Source organism: Oryctolagus cuniculus, chromosome 11 (genome assembly GCF_964237555.1).
Source record: "Oryctolagus cuniculus chromosome 11, mOryCun1.1, whole genome shotgun sequence".
In the NCBI taxonomy this organism is placed as follows: domain Eukaryota; kingdom Metazoa; phylum Chordata; class Mammalia; order Lagomorpha; family Leporidae; genus Oryctolagus; species Oryctolagus cuniculus.
The window spans coordinates 59,260,448-59,279,612 of record NC_091442.1 but is presented as its reverse complement, the minus strand read 5'-3'; the positions used below and the strand labels follow the sequence as shown (position 1 = coordinate 59,279,612).

Sequence of the window (19,165 nt, the reverse complement as noted above, 5' to 3'; positions counted from 1 at the left end):
TTTATCTTGAAGCCCTAAATATAATTTGCATTCAAGGATGTTTTAAGTATTTTCAATGGGGAAGTGTGAATGCCCATTAAATATTGAAGGAAACACTGCCACCTCCTGGGTAAAATAGGTCAAGCCTCCTTAATCAAATGCTGGGAACACAGTATTGGATTTGTTGAAGTTTGAAATGTAAACCCAGCTCTACCACTTGCTGTGTTAAACTGGAAAATCTTTTTTTTTTTTTTTTTTTTTTTGACAGGCAGAGTGGACAGTGAGAGAGAGAGACAGAGAGAAAGGTCTTCCTTTTGCCGTTGGTTCACCCTCCAATGGCCGCCACGGCTGGCGTGCTGCAGCTGGCACACCGCGATGATCCAAAGCCAGGAGCCAGGTGCTTCTCCTGGTCTCCCATGGGGTGCAGGGCCCAAGCACTTGGGCAATCCTTCACTGCCTTCCCGGGCCACAGCAGAGAGCTGGCCTGGAAGAGGGGCAACCGGGACAGAATCCGGCGCCCCGACCGGGACTAGAACCTGGTGTGCCGGCGCTGCGAGGCGGAGGATTAGCCTAGTGAGCTGCAGCGCTGGCCCGGAAAATCTCAATTTTTAATAAAAACATCTGTTCCTCTTACAAAATCAAAGTATCAGTGTTGTTTATCTCTCAGGAATTACTAGGACAGTCAAATCAAATCACTTTATAAATATGAGATGTATTTTTTCACTAACACAAGATACATTTGTTGAGGTGAACAAATCCATTTCTTTAAGATATTTATTTATTTATTTAATTGAAAGGCAGAGTTACAGACAGACGAAGGGAGAGATGGAGAGAAAGGTCTTCCATCCGCTGGTTCACTCCCCAAATGGCCGCAGCTGGGCCAATCTGAAGCCAGAAGCTTCTGGTTCTCCCACTTGCAGGGCCCCAAGGACTTAAGTTATCTTCCACTGCTTTCCCAGGTGCATTAGTAGGGAGCTGGATTGGAAGTGGAGCATCCAGGACTTGAACCAGTATCCATATGGGATGCTGGCCCCAACAAATCCATCTTATACCTTACTATAAACCTAGGCAAGGAACACACACCTAGAGGACCAAAGTTAACACATTAAATTTAGGTAAAGGAAAATGTCCTTCTTTACATGTTAATGCAAGTTCATCATCAACAACTTTTTAAAATGTGTTTTTGGGGTGTGCATTTAGCCTAGCAGTGAGGATACCAGCTAAGGTGTGGGCACCTCACATTAGAGAACCTCAGCTCAATTCCTGGCTCTGGCTCCTGGTTCTAGCTTTCTGCTGTTGTCAACCCTGGGAAGCAGCAGAGGATGCTCCAAGTACTTGGGTCGCTGCCACCAACATGGGAAATCCAGATGGAGTTCTGGGCTCCTGGCATTTGGGGAGTGGACCAGAAGATGGAGGATCTTTCTTTACATTTCAAATAAAGTAAAAATAAATTCAAAACTTTTAAGAACAACAACAAGGGTAGGTGGTTGGCATAGTAGTAAAGGCACCAGTTAAGAGATTTGTGCCCTGTGGGGAGCAACTGAGACTAAATTACTGGAACTAGGACTAATTCTATGCATCTGCTCTCCCACAATATGGCGCTGAGAGGGAGCAAACAACCTCTACGCAGCTGCCTCATCAGTTTGACTGATAAGCTGCAGGAGCTGATCCTGCTCCTGATTGGAGGAGGGCAGCGTGCTCGGCGTGTGGGCAGCAGAGCACAGATTGGTGGAAGAGGACTATAAAGGAGGAGAGAGACAACATGCACCAGGAACACCTGAGGAACATCTGAGCAGCCCCCGACAGAGCCGGTGGTGTGCTGCTCCTCTGCGGAGTTGGGGGGCCGGCAGCTAACCCGGGACGGCATCGTTCTTCCACAAGTGAGGGAACGAACGACAGCAAACCCGGGAAGGGCCGAGCAGAAAAAAAGAACAGCGCAGGGTCTAGTGTCGTTCCTCCACGAATGGGGGAGCGACAGTGCCCCATATCAGAGCGCCTGGATTTGATTTCCTGCTGTAGCTCTTGATTCCAGCTTCCTGCTAATTCGACCCTGGGAGGCAGCAGTTAATGGATCAAGTAGTTAGGTCCCTGCCACCCACGTGGAAGACTTGGATTGAGTTCCTCGATCCCAGATTTGGCCTGACCCAGTCCCAGTATTGTTGAGCATCTGGAGAATGAACTGTCTTTCTCTGCACCTCCAAAATAAATAAGTAAATAAAATGATAGTAAGAAGAAAATATTTTGAATGTGTTTGAGAAAATGGGCATGTTTCCCCTGATTGGCTATCACACAATGTATATGTGCTGCAATATCACAATATCCCACAAATATATACAATTTTAAAATGTATTTGAGGCCGGCGCCGTGGCTCAATAGGCTAATCCTCCGCCTTGCGGCGCCGGCACGCCGGGTTCTAGTCCCAGTCGGGGTGCCGGATTCTGTCCTGGTTGCCCCTCTTCCAGGCCAGTTCTCTGCTATGGCCCGGGGAGGCAGTGGAGGATGGCCCAAGTGCTTGGGCCCTGCACCCACGGGAGACCAGGATAAGTACCTGGCTCCTGGCTTTGGATCAGCGCGGTGCGCCCGCCGCAGCGCGCCAGCCGTGGCGGCCATTGGAGGGTGAACCAATGGCAAAAGGAAGACCTTTCTCTCTGTCTCCCTCTCTCACTATCCACTCTGCCTGTCAAAAAAAAAAAAAATGTATTTGAGAGTGATCAAAATCTCCCATTCAATGGTTCACTCCGTAAATGCCTGCAATAGCTAGGTCTGTGCCCAGCCAAAGCCAAGAGTCAGGAACTCAATCTGATTTTTCCACATGGGTAGCAGGGACCCAACTTCTTGAGCCATCACCTGCTGCCTCCCAGTATGCACATTAGCAGGAAGCTAGAATTGGGAGCAGCGCTGGGACTCCAGCCCAGGCACTCTCACGCAGGATGTGAGCAGCCCAAGTAGCATCTGAAGTGTGTGCTGAACATCTGCCCCAATTTTTATGCCAATTAAAATTTAAAAAATTTTTCAAAAAGTCTAACAATCACAAATAATGTAAATACATAAAATCTATTAGAAACCATTTTCCCCTCTTGATCATCAGTTCTTATCATAATGTCTCTGTGCTTAATTTTAAGGCCATAATATTTTCTCTATAAATGAATTTTTCACCCTTACAGATGACATAGATGACACTCAGTACTCCTAATTCCCTAAAGATCATGTTATTGCATATGCTTTAAATGCATGCATTATCTCTTTCAACCCTCAAAGTTCCCCTATTACATCATAAAAACAATGATTTTTTTAAAAACCCTAATTAAGGGGCCAGCACTGTGGTGTAGCAGGTGAAGCCACTGCCTGCAGTGCCAGCATCCCATATGGGCACCAGATAAAGAGTCCCGGCTGCTCTACTTCTGATCCAGCTCTCTTCTGTGGCCTGGGAAAGCAGAAGATGGCTCAAGTCCTTAGGCCCCTGCACCTACGTGGGAGACCCAGAAGCAGCTCCTGGCTTCTGATCAGCCCAGCTCCAGACGTTGCAGCCACTTGGGAGAGTAAACTGGCTGATGGAAGACTTCTCTCTCTGCCTCTGCCTTTCTGAATCTTTCAAATAAATAAATCTGCCTTTCAAACAAATAAATAAATCTTTAAAAACAGAACCAAAAAATCCTAATTGATCAATTTTAGAGGATATTATGGAATCAACTTAGAATCCTGAAAACTTGCAAATAAAGGGAAATAAACTGAATATATGGTCTACCTTTTCTCTATGGACTATGTCTCAGAATAACCAAATAGCTGATGAAGAAAAGCCCCTATTTACAGGATTCAAAATAATAAAGACATAAGAATGATAGACTAGCACCACTTTGCAACTCTCAGTGAAACAGTTGATCTAGGCAACATTGTCAAAGGCTTCTGTATGGGGCCAGTGCTATGGTGTAGTGGGCTAAGCCTCTGACTGCAGCACCAGCATCCCATATGACTCTGGTTCATGTCCCAGCTGCTCCTCTTCCAATCCAGCTCTCTGCCTACCACCTAGGAAAGCAATGGAAGATGGCCCCCAAGCTTGGGCCCCTATACCCACATGGGACACCCAGAAGAAGCTCCTGGCTCCTGGTTTCAGATTGGCCCAGCTCTAGCTGTTGCAGCCATTTGGGGCATGAACCAGCAGATAGAAGACCTTTCTTTCCGTCTCTCCATCTGTCTGTAGCTCTACCTCTCAAATAAATAAATAAATAAATAAATAAAATCTTTAAAAATAAAAAGGCTGCTGTATATCAATGTCCCTCATGAATAATACAAGTAGAAAACCTTGACAAAATATTAGTAAACTGACTTCAGAAAACTACAAATAATTGTTTATACACTATGACCAAGCAGGATTTATTCCAGGAAAGCAAGGCTGGTTATGTGTCCAAAAAAATCATGTAAGGTAATATGTTGGCCGGCGCCACGGCTCATTAGGCTAATCCTCCGCCTGCGGTGCCAGCACCCCAGGTTCTAGTCCCGATTGGGGCGCCAGATTCTGTCCCGGTTGCTCCTCTTCCAGTCCAGCTCTCTGTTGTGGCCCGGGAAGACAGTGGAGGATGGCCCAAGTGCTTGGGCCCTGCACCCACATGGGAGACCAGGAGGAAGCACCTGGCTCCTGGCTTTGGATCGGCGCAGCACAGTGGCCATTTGGGGAGTGAACCAACGGAAGGAAGACCTTTCTCTGTCTCTCGCTCTTACTAACTCTGGCTGTAAAAAAAAAAAAAAAAAGGTAATATGTCACATTAATAAAAACCAGAAACCACATGGTAATCTCAACAGACTTAGAACAGGAATTTGACAAAATTAGTACCCATTCAACTGGGGCTGGCATTGTGGTACAGCAGGTAAAACCAACACCTATGGTGCCAGCATCCCATATGGAGACCAGTTCATGTCCTAGTTCCCCTACTTCCAATCCAGTTCCCTGCTAATGGCCTGGTAGCAGATGACCCAAGTGTTTGGGCCCCTGTACCCACATGGGAGACCCAGACAAAGCTCCTTCGGTCTGGCTTAGTCCTGGCAGATATGGCCATCTGGGCAGTAAATCAACAGATGGAAGATCAATCGATTTCTCTACGCCTCCCTCTCTCACTGTAACTCTGACTTTCAAACAAATAAATCTTAAAAAAAAAAAAAAAAAAAAAAAAGCCAGTAACAAGGGGCTGGTGCCGTGTCACTTGGTTAATCCTCCGCCTGCAGTGCCGGCATCCCATATGGGCACCAGGTTCTAGTCCTGGCTGCTCCTCTTCCAGTCCAGCTCTCTGCTGTGGCCCGGGAAGGCAGTGGAGGATGGCCCAGGTGCTTGGGCCCTGTACCCGCATGGGAGACCAGGAGGAAGCACCTGGCTCCTGGCTTCGAACTGGCGCAGTGCCGGCGTGGGGGCCATTTGGGGAGTGAGTCAATGGAAGGAAGACCTTTCTCTCTGTCTCTGTCTGTCTCTCTCTCTCACTGTCTATAACTCTACCTGTCAAATTAAAAAAATTTAAAAAAAGTAACAAAAAAAACCTCTAAACTAACAGAAGAAAATATTCTGAGTTTAATAAAGAGCAGTTACAAAAACTGTGCAGCTACTATCGTAATGCTGAGAGATTGAGCATATTCCCCCTAAGACTGGGAACAAAGCACTCTCACTGCTGTTCAACACTATATAGATGGAGCACTAAGAAACACACAAGCAACAACAAAGGCCCTAGGAGCTTAAAGGCATTCAGACTGGAAAAGAAGCAAAACCAACTGCATCCACACACAACATCATTGTGTAGGAAATCCTAAGGAATCCACAATAATATTACTAGAATAGATGAGTCAAGCAATGTCACAGAGAAAAAATCACTACACAAAAATCTGTTGTTTTTCTATATACTAGTAGTAAACAGTGTATTAGGAAAATAATTCCATTCATAATAGCATCAAAAAATGAAATACTTAGCAATTAATTTAAAAAATATCTAAGATTTACATTATGAAAACTATAAAACAGGGGCAGGCAGGCCTTTGGCCTAGAAGTTATGATGCCAGTAAGGATTAACAGTTTAGGGATGGTTGTTATGTTGCACCAGGTTAAGCCACTGCTTGCCACGCCTGCATCCCACATACAAGCGCCAGTTCAAGTTCTAGCTACTCCACTTCCAATGCAGCTTCCTGACAGACAGCAGATGGCGGCCCAAGTACTTGGGTCCCTGCCACCCACGTGGGAGACTGGGAAGATCTCCCATTCTGTGCCTTTAAAATAAATAAATCTTTTTTAAAAGAGATACTATCAAGGAAACAAAAAACCAAGCCACAAGTTGAAATATTTGCAAATCACAATCTGAGATAATATGTGTATCTAGAATATAGATCAAACTCCTTTAATGCAACATTAAGACAACTCAGCTAAAAATGAGCAAAAGAGGGGCTGGCATTGTAGCACAGCAAGTAAAGCTGCTGCATCCCATACAGGCACCGGTTCAAGTCCCAGCTGTTCCACTTCCAATCCAGCTGCCCGCTAAAGGCCTGGGGAAAGCAGAAGATGGCCCAAGGGCCTGGGTACCTGCTACCCACGTGGAAGACTTTGAAGAAGCTCCTGGCTTTGGCTTGTCCCAAGCCTGGCCATTTTGGCCATCTGGGGAGTGAACTAGCAGATGGAAAATCTTTCTCTCCATCTCCCTCTTTCTCCAATTCTGACTTTCAAATAAATACTTTAAAAAATAAGCAAAAGACTTGAATAGACATTTCAACAAAGATATCCAAATGACATCTGATAGCTATGTTCTCAAAATCTTTAGGCATTAGGGAAAAGGAAATTAGAAACACAATACGATACAATATATCTAGCACACAGTATTCACTAGTATGCACAGAATCGGAATCTTTATGCACTGCTAGCAGAAGTGTATAACGATATAGCCACTCTGAAAAAGCTCGGCAGTTTCTTAAACCACACCTTATATTATAGCTTTATAAAAGGTTTTGATATTTTGCAGAGGGATGCTTGGCCCCTCTATTCTGTGTAAAACCCTAGTGATTTTTTTTTTTTTTTTTGACAGGCAGAGTGGACAGTGAGAGAGACAGAGAAAGGTCTTCCCTTGCCGTTGGTTCACCCTCCAATGGCCGCCGCTGCAGCCGGCGCACCGCGCTGATCCGATGGCAGGAGCCAGGATCCAGGTGCTTCTCCTGGTCTCCCATGGGGTGCAGGGCCCAAGCACCTGGGCCATCCTCCACTGCACTCCCTGGCCATAGCAGAGAGCTGGCCTGGAAGAGGGGCAACCGGGACAGAATCCGGCGCCCCGACCGGGACTAGAACCCGGTGTGCCGGCGCCGCAAGGTGGAGGATTAGCCTATTGAGCCACGGCGCCGGCCGGCCTAGTGATTTTTTTTAACATTTATTTGACAGAGAGAGAGAAGTCTATCATCCAACCAGTTCACTCCCCAAATGGCCACAATGGCTGGGCTGAAACCAGGAACTTCTTCCAGGTCTCCCACATGGGTACAGGGGCCCAAGCACTTGGGCCATTTTCTGCTTTTCCAGGCATATTAGCAGGGAGCCAGATTGGAAACAGAACAGCCAGGGCTCAAACCAGCACTATATGGGATGCTGATGCTACAGATGGTGGCTTTACCTGGTATGAAACAGTGCCGCCGCGTGCCCCCACCCCACCCCACCCCCACCCCGAGTGAAATTTTTGTTGTAACTGAATTTATGAATTGCATTGGGGGAGGCATCTATCTTTTTGATACTGAACTTTTCTATTGAACATGTTGTATTAGTTATTTAGGAGTTATTACTATATGATAGTACCACAATTTAGCAGTATAAAACACAGCTATTACGTTTCTGTGGGTCACAAGTCTGGTTGTGATTCCACTGGAGGATGTTAGCCAAGGCTGGGTTCTCATCTGAGGCTCAACTGGGGAAGGATCGGGTTTTTTTTTATTTTTGACAGGCAGAGTGGACAGTGAGAGAGAGAGAGAAAGGTTTTCCTTTACCGTTGGTTCACCCTCCAATGGACGCTGCGGCTGGCGCGCTGCAGCCAGTGTACCACGCTGATCCGAAGCTGGGAGCCAGGTGCTTCTCCTGGCCTCCCAGGCGGGTGCAGGGCCCAAGCATTTGGGCCATCCTCCACTGCCTTCCCGGGCTGGGCCACAGCAGAGAACTGGACTAGAAGAGGGGCAACCGGGACAGAATCCAGTGCCCCGACCAGGACTAGAACCCGGTGTGCTGACGCCACAAGGTGGAGGATTAGCCTATTGAGCTGCGGCGCTGGCCAGGATCGGGTTCTAAGCTCACGTGATGTCTGGCAAATTCAGTGCCTTGAAGGAGGCTGCACTGAGTGCCTCAATGTCTTGTTGGCTAAATGTTGCTGTCAGCTCTTTGCCATACAGTCCTCTGTAGGGGAGCTCATGTGGCAGGTTCCTTCTCAAAAGCCAATCATGGAGTCACCTTTTTTTAAAGATTTATTTGAAAGTCAGAGTTAGAAAGAGGTCTTCCATCTGATGGTTCACTCCCCAATTGGCCGCAATGGCTGGAGCTATGCGGATCCAAAGCCAGGAGCTTCTTCCGGGTCTCCCACGTCGATGCAGGGGCCCAAGGACTTGAGCCACTTTTTACTGCCTCCCCAGGCCAAAGCAGAAAGCTCGTTCAGAAGTGGGGCAGCTGGGTCTCGAATTGGCACCCATATGGGATGCCTGTGCTTCAGGCCAGCGCGTTAACTCGCTGCGCCACAGCGCAGGCTCCAACCAAGCTTCAATTCTTAGAATCAAGCCTCGGGTATCATTTACACACCAAAGGAGGAGACAGTACAGGGGCATGAACACCAGGAGGCAGGGATTGGGTGAAGGGTGGGAGCTGACATACAGAGTCTCTTCGCTTTTATAAATTCTTTCCATAAGTTTGTATGCATCCCAAACTAGGTTGATTCATACATGCTTCTCAATTTCTAACACTATCATAAGTGATAGCTTTTTTTTTCCCCCCAAGATTTATTAAAGGCACAGTGACAGGGAGACAGAAAGACATCTTCAATCTGATGATTCACTCCCTAAATGGCCACAACTGCAGGTCTGTGCCAGGCCAAAGCCAGGAGCCTGGAACTCCAACCAGGTCTGTCAGGTGGGTAGCAGGGGCCCAAGCACTTGGGCCATCTCCCCTTGCTTTCCTAGGTGCATTAGCAGGGACTGGATTGGAAACAGTAGCCAGGACTCAAACAAGCACTCCAATAGGGATGCCAACATTGCAAGTGGCAGCTCAATCCAGGCACCACAACACTAGCCCCCAGTGTTAGCTTTTAAGAATAGGCATAGGCCGGCGCCGCAGCTCAACAGGCTAATTCTCTGCCTTGCGGCGCCAGCACACTGGGTTCTAGTCCTGGTCAGGGCGCTGGATTCTGTCCCAGTTGCCCCTCTTCCAGGCCAGCTCTCTGCTGTGGCCAGGCAGTGCAGTGGACGATGGCCCAAGTGCTTGGGCCCTGCACCCCATGGGAGACCAGGAGAAGCTCCTGGCTCCTGGCTCCAGATCAGTGCGGTGCGCCGGCCACAGCGCACCGGCCGCAGCGGCCATTGGAGGGTGAACCAACGGCAAAGGAAGACCTTTCTCTCTCTCTCTCTCTCACTGTCCACTTTGTCAAAAAAAAAAAAAAAAAGAATAGGCATAACTGGGAGCCAGCTCTGTGGCTTAGCTGGTAAAGCCACCGCCTGTGGTGTGCTCCTGGCTTTGGATCTGTCCAGCTCTGGCTGTTGCAGCCATTTTGTGAGTGAACCAGCAGATCAAATATCTCTTGATATCTTTCTCTCTCTCAGCCTCTCAAATCAATCTTTAAAAAGGCATAATTATTACTCTAATATATGAAAATTATCTAATTTTGGATATTGATCTTTTATCTAGCAAACTTGTTAAACACTCTTATTGACCCTAACAATTTACCTATAGATGCATTTGGATTTTCCTCCCACATATCATTTGTAATAATTTTATTTGATACTTTAAATTTTTTTTGTCTTACTGGACAATGAGACTTCCAATAACATACTTGACAAAGGCAGTGACACCAGGCCTATTCCCTGATAATCCCTTTTCCGAATTTTAAATTGTCCTTTTCTTGTCTAGTTAGCTAAGAGCTTTGAAGATGAATAGATATTTAACAAATATTTTGTATGCAGTGCTGGGTGGATCAGATATATTTTCTTCTCATTTGTTGATATAGCAAATAAGTCCTTTTAAAATGTTAAACCATTCCAGCAGTCTTGGATAAACACTACTTGTTCACATAAATATATAAATGTATAGATTCAATCTTATACTGTTTTATGACTTTTACATTTATGTAATTTTTTTAAAGATTTATTTTATTTGAAAGACAGAGTTAGAGAGAGAGGTATTCCATGGGCTGGTTCACTCCCCAGATGGCTGCAATGGCCGGAGCTGCACCCATCCGAAGGCAGGAGCCAGGAGCTTCTTCCAGGTCTCCAACATAGCTGCAGGGGCCACCTTCTGCTTTCCCAGGTGCATCAGCAGAGAGCTGGATCAGAAGAGGAGCAGCCAGGACCAGATCTGGCACCCATATGGGATGCCAGGGCTTTAACCCGCTGCACCACAGTACCGGCCCCTTACATTTATGTATTTATATAAACTTGGCCTACAACTTGGTTTTCTTCTAGTGTCCTTGTCTGGTTTTGGTTTGAAAGTTTACACTAGTTTCACTAAACAAACTATTAAGTTTTCCTTTTTTTTTTCCTGTGTTGCTTAGAACAAAGTGCCTAAGATAGGTATTATCTGACCTTTCAAGGTTTAATAGCACTTTCACATAAAACTATCTGTATACTGTTTCTTCTGCATAAATGTTTAAGCCAAAATGGGAATGGCATTGTGGTGCAGCAGGTTATGCCACCACTTGAAATATCAGCTTCCTAGATCACAGTGCCGGTTCAAGTCCTGGCTACACTTCTGATCTAGATCTCTGCTAATGTGCCTAGGAAGACAAAGATGGCCTTGGGTTCCTGCCATCCATGCGGGAGAACCAGATGTTGTTTCTGGATCTCTACTCTAGCCTGGCCCAGTCCCAGCCAGCTATTGCAGCCATTTGGAGAGTGAGCCAGCAGATAGATGATCTGTCTCCCTGTCACTCTGCCTTTCAAATAAATCTTTTTTAAAAAGATGTATAAATGACATAGGATCTCCCTATTTCCCAGCACACTCATAAGACTCTAGAGCAAGCAGCACCTCCTAGTCTCCACTGTAGCTATGCTAAATATTTAACACTCTCAACTTCTCTACTGTTTCTGCTTACATTCTTTGCATATAATACTCACCTGCTACCTTTTCATCTCGACAAAACAGGGACTGCTAGCATTGCTGGTTCAAGTCCAGGCTACTCTGCTTCCAATCCAGCTCCCTGCTAATCTTCCTGGGAAGGGAGGAGATGACAGCCCAAGAACTTGGGCCCCTGCTACCCATGTGGGAGACCAGAATGGAGTTCCTGGTTCCTTGCTTCAGCCTGGCCCAGACCTGGCTGTTACAGTCATTTGGAGAGTGAATCAATGGATTGAAGATCAATGATCTCTCTCTCTGCCTTTCAAATAGATATTGAAAGTAAACAAAAAGGCTAAACAAAAACTTGTTTAAATAAACAAAAATGCTTTCCTTGAAGTCTAAATTCTTTTCCAGATAATTTTTTAAAGATTTGTTTATTTGAAAGTCAGAGTTACACAGAGGAGAGGCAGAGAAAGAGGTCTTCTATCCACTGGTTCACTTCCCAATTGGCCACAATGGCCAGAACTGTGCCAATCCGAAACCAGGAGCTTCTTCCAGGTCTCCCACGCAGGTACAGGGGCCCAAGGACTTGGGCCATCTTCTACTGCTTTCTCAGGCCACAGCAGAGAGCCGGATCAGAAGTGGAACAGCAGTGGTTTGAACTGGCGCCCATATGAGGTGCCGGCGCTTCAGGCCAGGGTGTTAACCTGCTGCACCACAGCACCGGCCCCTTCCAGATATTAACTTTACCCACAATAAAGAGTAATCTATACTGTTGACTGTTATGTCCTAATCTCCCATTTGTTTTTACACTATTTGTTTTTAAAATAAATGTTTATTTACTTTTAGTTGAAAAGCAGACAGAAAAATAAAGAGGCAGAGGGGCTGGCGCCATGGCGCCGTAGGTTAATCCTCCACCTGCAGCGCCAGCAATCCATATGGGCGCCAATTCTAGTCCCAGCTGCTCCTCCTCCTGTCCAGCTCTCTGCTATGGCCCAGGAAAGCAGAAGATGGCCCAAGTCCTTGGGCCCCTGCACCCACGTGGGAGACCAGGAAGAAGCATCTGGCTCCTGGCTTCAGATCAGTGCAGCTCTGGCCGTGGTGGCCATTTGGGGAGTGAACCAACGGAAAGAAAACCTTTCTGTCTCTCCCTCTCACTTCCTGTAACTCTACCTGTCAAATAAATAAATAAAATCTTAAAAAAAAAAAAAAAGAAAAGAAAGAGGCAGAAACAGATACTGGCTCACTCCCCAAATACCCCACGGTAGCCATGGCCTCTGGGTCTCCCACATTGGTGGCAGGGGTTCAGCTACTTGGAATTATTCCCTGCTCCCTCCAAGGGTACCCATTAGCAGGAAGGTGAAGTTGTAAGAGGAGCTGGGATTTAAACACAGGCACTCTGATATGACATGAGAGCATTCCAAGCAGTATCTTAATAAATGTAAACTCCTGCCTCTTCTACATTTTTATTGTACGTTAATTTTTTAGAGTTGGAAAATTAGTGGTCATATAAAAAAGCAACACCATCAGATCTGCATTTCTAAAATATTACTTGTAGCTACGTTGTAAAGAAAATATTGGAAGAAAGCAAAACTAATAGGAGACCTAAATTAAGGAGCTTAACTAGGACAGTAGCAGTGAGAATGGGAAGTGGATGGATCTGAGACCTGTTAAGGCTGTGAAGGATGAAGAATCAGGAGACATAAAAGACTGCACAGAAGTGCCTTAACTGAACAATGAACTGTTTATGCCATTTATTGAAAATGGGAATACGAATTAAGAAATCTTCACTACAAAAAGAAAAAGTTTCTACATGGCAAAAACCACAAAAGGAAAACCAAAAGTTAATGAAACACACTGGAGGGCTGGGCCAGGCATTGGCATGGCAGACGCTACTCGAGAAGCCTGCACCCCCGTCAGGGGGCCAACAGCTCTGCTTCACGTTCCAACTCCCTACTCATGTGCGCCATGGCAGCAGACGATGGCTCAAGCACTTAGGCTCCTGTCACCCATTTGGGAGTTCTTGGCACCTGACCCAGATCTGACCATTGTGGTTATCTGGGGAGTGAACCAGCAGATACATGACCCCTCTCTGTCACTCCACCTTTCATATAAATAAATCTAAGAAAAAGCATGGGGCCGGTGCTGTGGTATAGTGGGTAAAACTGCTGCCTGCAGTGCTGGCATCCCATATAAGCACCGGTTCAAGTTCTGGCTGCTCCACTTCCAATCCAGCTCTCTGCTATGGCCTGGGAAAGCAGTAGTAGATGGCCCAAGTGCTTGGGTCCCTGCATCCACATGGGAGATCCAGAAGAAGCTCCTGGTTCCTGGCTTTTCCAAGGCCCAACCTTGGCCGTTGAGGGCATTTGGGGAGTGAACCACCAGATGGAAGACCTCTCTCTCCCTCTAATTCTGCCTCTCAATAAATCCTAGAAGAAAAAGAAAATACCCTAGTAATGAGTTAGACACGACTTATATTTTCCTGTTTATTCCTACACTGAATAATAATTCTGCTAAACATGATACTCAAAGTCCTTAAATTGACATTTAAATTCTGCTGTAAGTGCAGGAATGAGGATAATTCAGAATAAAACTAAGATGATATTTCAGAGAAATATGAAATTATTAGTAGCTGTCACAGAAAATTTATATGTAGATATTTTTATCTCTTTTTAGAAAAACTTATTTACTCGAAAGGTAGAGTGGCAGAGACAGACATGAGAGTCATCTTTCATCTGCTGGTTCATTTCCCAAATGCCCACAACAATCAGTGCTGAGCCAGGCCAAAGCTAGGAGCCAGGAGCTCCATCTGGGTTTCTCAGGTCAGTGGCAGGGACCCAAATATCTGAACCATTATCTGCTGCTTCCCAGGGCACATTAGCAGGAAGTCGGATTGGAAGCAGAGAAAGGACTTGAACCAGGCACTCAGATATGGGATGCAGGCGTTCCAAACAGTGGCTTAAACTGCTGTACCACAACACCCACCCCAGTATTAACTCATATTTTGCATCTTGTGTGCTTTTTACTATAATGTTTTCATCTAATTAAATTGGGATAAGATATGCAAACAAATATACTTAGCCCTGAAAAATCTCTTTTCTGAATGGTTATTACTACACAAATTACCTGATGACCTCAAGCTATTTTATCTAAAATTTCTTGAAGGTCAGAGCTATAACATAGGTTCTTAAAACTGTCAAAGTAGAAGATATGAAAATTTTCAAATTACATAAGATCTTGATTTATATCTTATGGAACATTTCAGTTAGATAATTGTGGTTAAAATTAATTTTACGGGGCCGGCACTGTGGCTCACTTGGTTAGTCCTCCGCCTGCGGCGCCGGCATCCCATATGGGCGCCGGGTTCTAGTCCTGGCTGCTCCTCTTCCAGTCCAGCTCTCTGCCGTGGCCCGGGAGTGCAGTGGAGGATGGCCCAAGTGCTTGGGCCCTGCACCCCATGGGAGACCAGGAGGAAGCACCTGGCTCCTGACTTCGGATCGGCGCAGCGCCAGCTGTGGTGGCCATTTAGGGGAGTGAACCAATGGAGGGAAGACCTTTCTGTCTCTGTGTCTAGCTCTGTCAAATAAATAAAAAAATTAATTTTAAACTGTCTCTTAGAGTTTTGTTTTTCACTATATGGTAATACATTTTTTTGGCTTAAAAAATAAAAAACAAGTATTAAAATACTATCAATCAAACCCTGAAGGTGTTTTCTTTTTGCTGTTTCAGCAAAGCCTTTCAGATTCTTTCAAATTAGTGTTAAACTACAAAGAGTTCTTTTAATCTTTTAGGAATTCTGGCAAAACCTAAATTCTCAGCATATTTTAATGATTCTGACTTGCTATAATCTAATGATTATAAGAGAAACAATAGAGGAGGCATTTATCAAAATACAAAAAATGTGTATTATCAGGCACTGTAAATGAACTGGTGTTATGTTGTTGTTCTTTATTTTCTTGAGAGGTGAAAAGACACAGGGAGACAGTGAAAGAGAGGAAGGGGGGAGGGAGAGCACTCAAGCACATTCCCATCTGACGGCTCACTCCTCAAATGCCCAGGGAAGCCAAGACTGGGTTAGACCACAGCTGGGAGCCTGGAACTCAAACCAGGTCTCACACACATGTGACAGGAACCCAACTACTGAGTAAGGAGCTAGAGCTGGGACTTGAACCCAGGCCCCTGGTAGTGAGCTGCAGGTAACTTAACCGCTAAGCTGAACATCCACCATTTTCTATATGTTCATTTTATTTCTGTCTTATAAAACTTGGTGTTGTAACTGCTAAGTCAAAGAGGATTTAGGAAAGGACACTGGGACATACACCAGATACATTTAAATTCTTATGAAATTTCATTTACTCCATGAACATCTAGTATCAAGTTAACATACAGTCCCACCTACATCCTCAACTGCATTGGTCTGAACATTCTCATAGCATCCTTTCACTCCAGTCAGATACAGTCCCTCAAATGTTCTTCTCATGCTATTATCTGTATGCGCAGAGACCTCTGGAGCTCTCTCGTTAACAGCTGGTTTCTGGGGTGTACAACTGGGATGCCTGCTTTGCTCCTGATTCCAGCTTCCTACAAATATGCACCCTGGAAGGTAGGAGTGATGGTTCAAGTAGATGGTTCCTTTCACCCATCTAGAAGATCTGGATTGAGTTCTGGGCTCAGCCTGACGTGAACCAGCAGACAGATGAAAGATCTCTATCACTCCCTCTGCTTTTCAAATAAATCAGAATTGGCTCTTAAGATTTTATTCATTTGAGAGGCAGAGTTACAGAGAGAGAAAAAGAGAGAAAGGTCTTCCATCTGCTTGTTCACCCTGCAAATGGCTGCAATGACCAGAACTGGGCTGATCTGAAGCCAGGAGTCAGGAGCTCCCTCTGAGTTCTCCCATGTGGGTGCAGGGGCCCCAGGCACCTGGGCCATCTTCCCATTGCTTCCCCAGGTCATTAACAGGGAGCTGGATTGGAAGAAGGGCAGCTGGGACAGGAACTGGCACCCATATGGGATGCCGGCACTGCAGGCGAAGCTTACCATACTATGCCATAGCATCAGCCCCCCAGAATTGGCTTTTGTCACCCAACATTCCCCAAGGCCTCCCACCTGTCTTAGCTACCCTTCATCCCAGCTTAGTTAGCTATTCTTTCTTTGGGTTTCCTTCAGCATATTCCGACATTATATTTAAAATTCCCAGTGAAGGATGCTGTAAGTTTTCTCACTTTTCCCAAAAGTCAAAAACACAAGTTTGTTTAGGTATTTATATATTTTTCAAAATTTCTGAATTCCTCAGCTCTGGGCCTCGTACACTATAGGAAAACAAATAAAATGTCTGCTAAATGAATGTACACTGATTATGTCAGAGCTCCCCACACTTTTTTTTTTTTTTTTTTTTTTTTTTTTGACAGGCAGAGTGGACAGTGAGAGAGAGACAGAGAGAGAAAGGTCTTCCTTTGCCGTTGGTTCACCCTCCAATGGCTGCCCTGGCCGGCACACTGCGCTGATCCAAAGCCAGGAGCCAGGTGCTTCTCCTGGTCTCCCATGGGGTGCAGGGCCCAAGCACTTGGGCCATCCTCCACTGCACTCCCTGGCCACAGCAGAGAGCTGGCCTGGAAGAGGGGCAACCGGGACAGAATCCGGCGCCCCAACCGGGACTAGAACCCAGTGTGCCAGTGCCGCAAGGCGAAGGATTAGCCTAGTGAGCCGTGGCGCCGGCCTCCCACACTCACTTTTTATCCAATAAAATATAAGTTTATATTTTACAAAAATGGAGGAACTAAGGCAGGAAGGAGTTTGCACCAGAGAACTGTTAGCAAAGATTAACAGGAAAAAAAAAGAAACAATCTTCCATTTTGACTAATTAACATTCCAGTTCTTTATAGAACAAATGAGTCTCTAAATCATTCTCCAAACACAAACATCAAATTCCCAGTTTTGCCCACAGAGGATTTAGCTTTTCTTATTTAAGGATTCAAAATCATTAAAACCAGCTCTCTCTCATTCCCCCACAGAACTCTGGCACAGCCAGGGACTAATCTAAAAAGCCAATAATAGAGACACGTGGAAGGGTTTTCCTTTACTCATGAAAACTCTCACTTCCAGCTACCCACGTCACAGTTGGCTAATCCTTTAGCACTGATTCAACCAGAAGAGCCCTTTTCAAAACAAAGCAAAACAGGACCTGACCCTGCTAAGTTTGAATCACCTGAGATGACCAACTTGTTCTTGAATTTCTTACACTTTGCACAGTGCTAAGGGCCTCCCGATTCCCCGTTCTTGCTCCATCCTCCTGCAAAGGCAGCAATATTGGAGAGGAGGCACAATCAGTCCAAGGGTCAAAGTGCAGCTGGGGCCAGTTCTCTATACAAAAAAGAACCTTCTATCGTCTACAGGTGTGTTTCCTTCACTCTCAACTGGTTCCTATTAGCAGAAGAGTGCAGGAGAAAAAGAGGAACTTCAGCGCTGATTATAACTAAAGCTGATCCAATGCAGCAGGGATAGGAAGTAAAAGAAAATAACTTCTGAGCAACACTTAAAAATTCCTTAACATATGGTCTTTTTCCTCTTGAACGGATTCAAAGTGCTTCATAGAAATAGTAATACTCCTAACGAACAAGGATAAAAAGAGCTTGTTACATATGGAGAAACCAGTACTGGATTGAGTACTAAGACTCGAATTTTGCCTCTGTGGCAAAGCCACCCGCGAGACAGCAAGCTGGAGTCCCCGAAATTAAAGGCAGTCCCACTGACAGAACAGAGAATGCCTACAGAAGGGAAAAACAAACAGAAGAGAAAGGTCACTCCAACTGATTTCAAACCAAATAAACCCTCCAACCCTAACCAATGCAAAGGAGAGCCGCCTGGCCACAGAACACAGTGGAGTCTGGTTTTGACACTTCATTTTCCCACGGTTACCCCTGTGGTTTATTGTAATCCAAAAGTGACAAGAAAACTTTGTGATACAGCCAGAGCTGCCTCAAAAGGCAGTTTGCCTACCATAATGCCCCTAAGTAAAATATTTCAGGGGAGGCCTCATTACTCGCAGGGTAATTCCACTCGATCGTTAATTTCTGGGGTGGAGAGAGCCGTCTTGCAGTCAGGGAGACTTGGGTCTAATTTCTGGCTCTGTCCTTACGAGCCCGAGTTCTCTCCTCCAAGAAGTCCTAATTTCTGAGTCTCGGCTTCCTTACCTTCAAACCGTCGCTAGTAACAACTGCTTAGTAGGTGGGTCTGTGGCGTGAGAGAAGCCATCTTGGCGGCTGGCACGCACTCAGTAACGGCTAGTATTTACAGAATGAGTTCTTACTAAACAGAGGCAGTCGCAAGGTGAAAGTTCTCCCAGTGGCAGAAGACAAAACCCTCGCACGTGCGTGGCTTCCACAGCTTTTGTGCACCGCCCCCTATCGGCTCTCGACGAAGACGAGGGCAAGCGACCGAAACTTGGGCTTATAAAATGTTTGTGTCCGCTGCCAGGTTGTTCATGTCCTAACTCTACAAATAAGAAAACGAACCCTACACAGCCACCAAGTAAATTCTGGAAAGGCGGATCCGGAACACGGGCGTCCTCACCGCCACCACCACCTCGCCGGCCCGCGGCTCACTAGGGCGTTCTCAGCTGTCGCTGCGCGGCTCCGCGGCGGGCATCCGCCTCTGCACGCACCACCCCGTGCGTCGGTGACCAGCCTGCGCTCGGCCTCCAGGCCGCGCCCAGCGACGGGCGGGCAACTGAAGGCCGGTTCTGGCCTTCGAAATGTCGAAGGCCGTTAAGTGACTTCTGAACAGGGCCCACTCCTAGCCTTCTCTCTCGAGGCAGCGCCCGCTTCTCTACCCGAGAGTTCCATCATCCTTCCCGGGTTGGGCCCCTGTGACACCCCAGGGCCTCGCCAGCCCTCAGCCTCGCCTTTCCCGCCCTGAGCGCCTGCACGCACCGCCGACCTT

At 46.2% G+C, this 19,165-nt stretch overlaps 1 protein-coding gene across 1 annotated transcript in view; it reads right to left on the bottom strand.

Moving 5' to 3' along the window:
- RBMS2 (RNA binding motif single stranded interacting protein 2) overlaps positions 1-18,557 on the bottom strand; it is an 81,427-nt gene extending 62,870 nt beyond the window's left edge. Inside the window, exon 1 of the mRNA XM_008256679.4 lies at positions 18,418-18,557. The gene's annotated coding sequence lies outside the window, so the exon portion shown is untranslated. The remainder of the gene's footprint in view (positions 1-18,417) is intronic.
- Between the last annotated feature and the right edge of the window lie 608 nt (positions 18,558-19,165).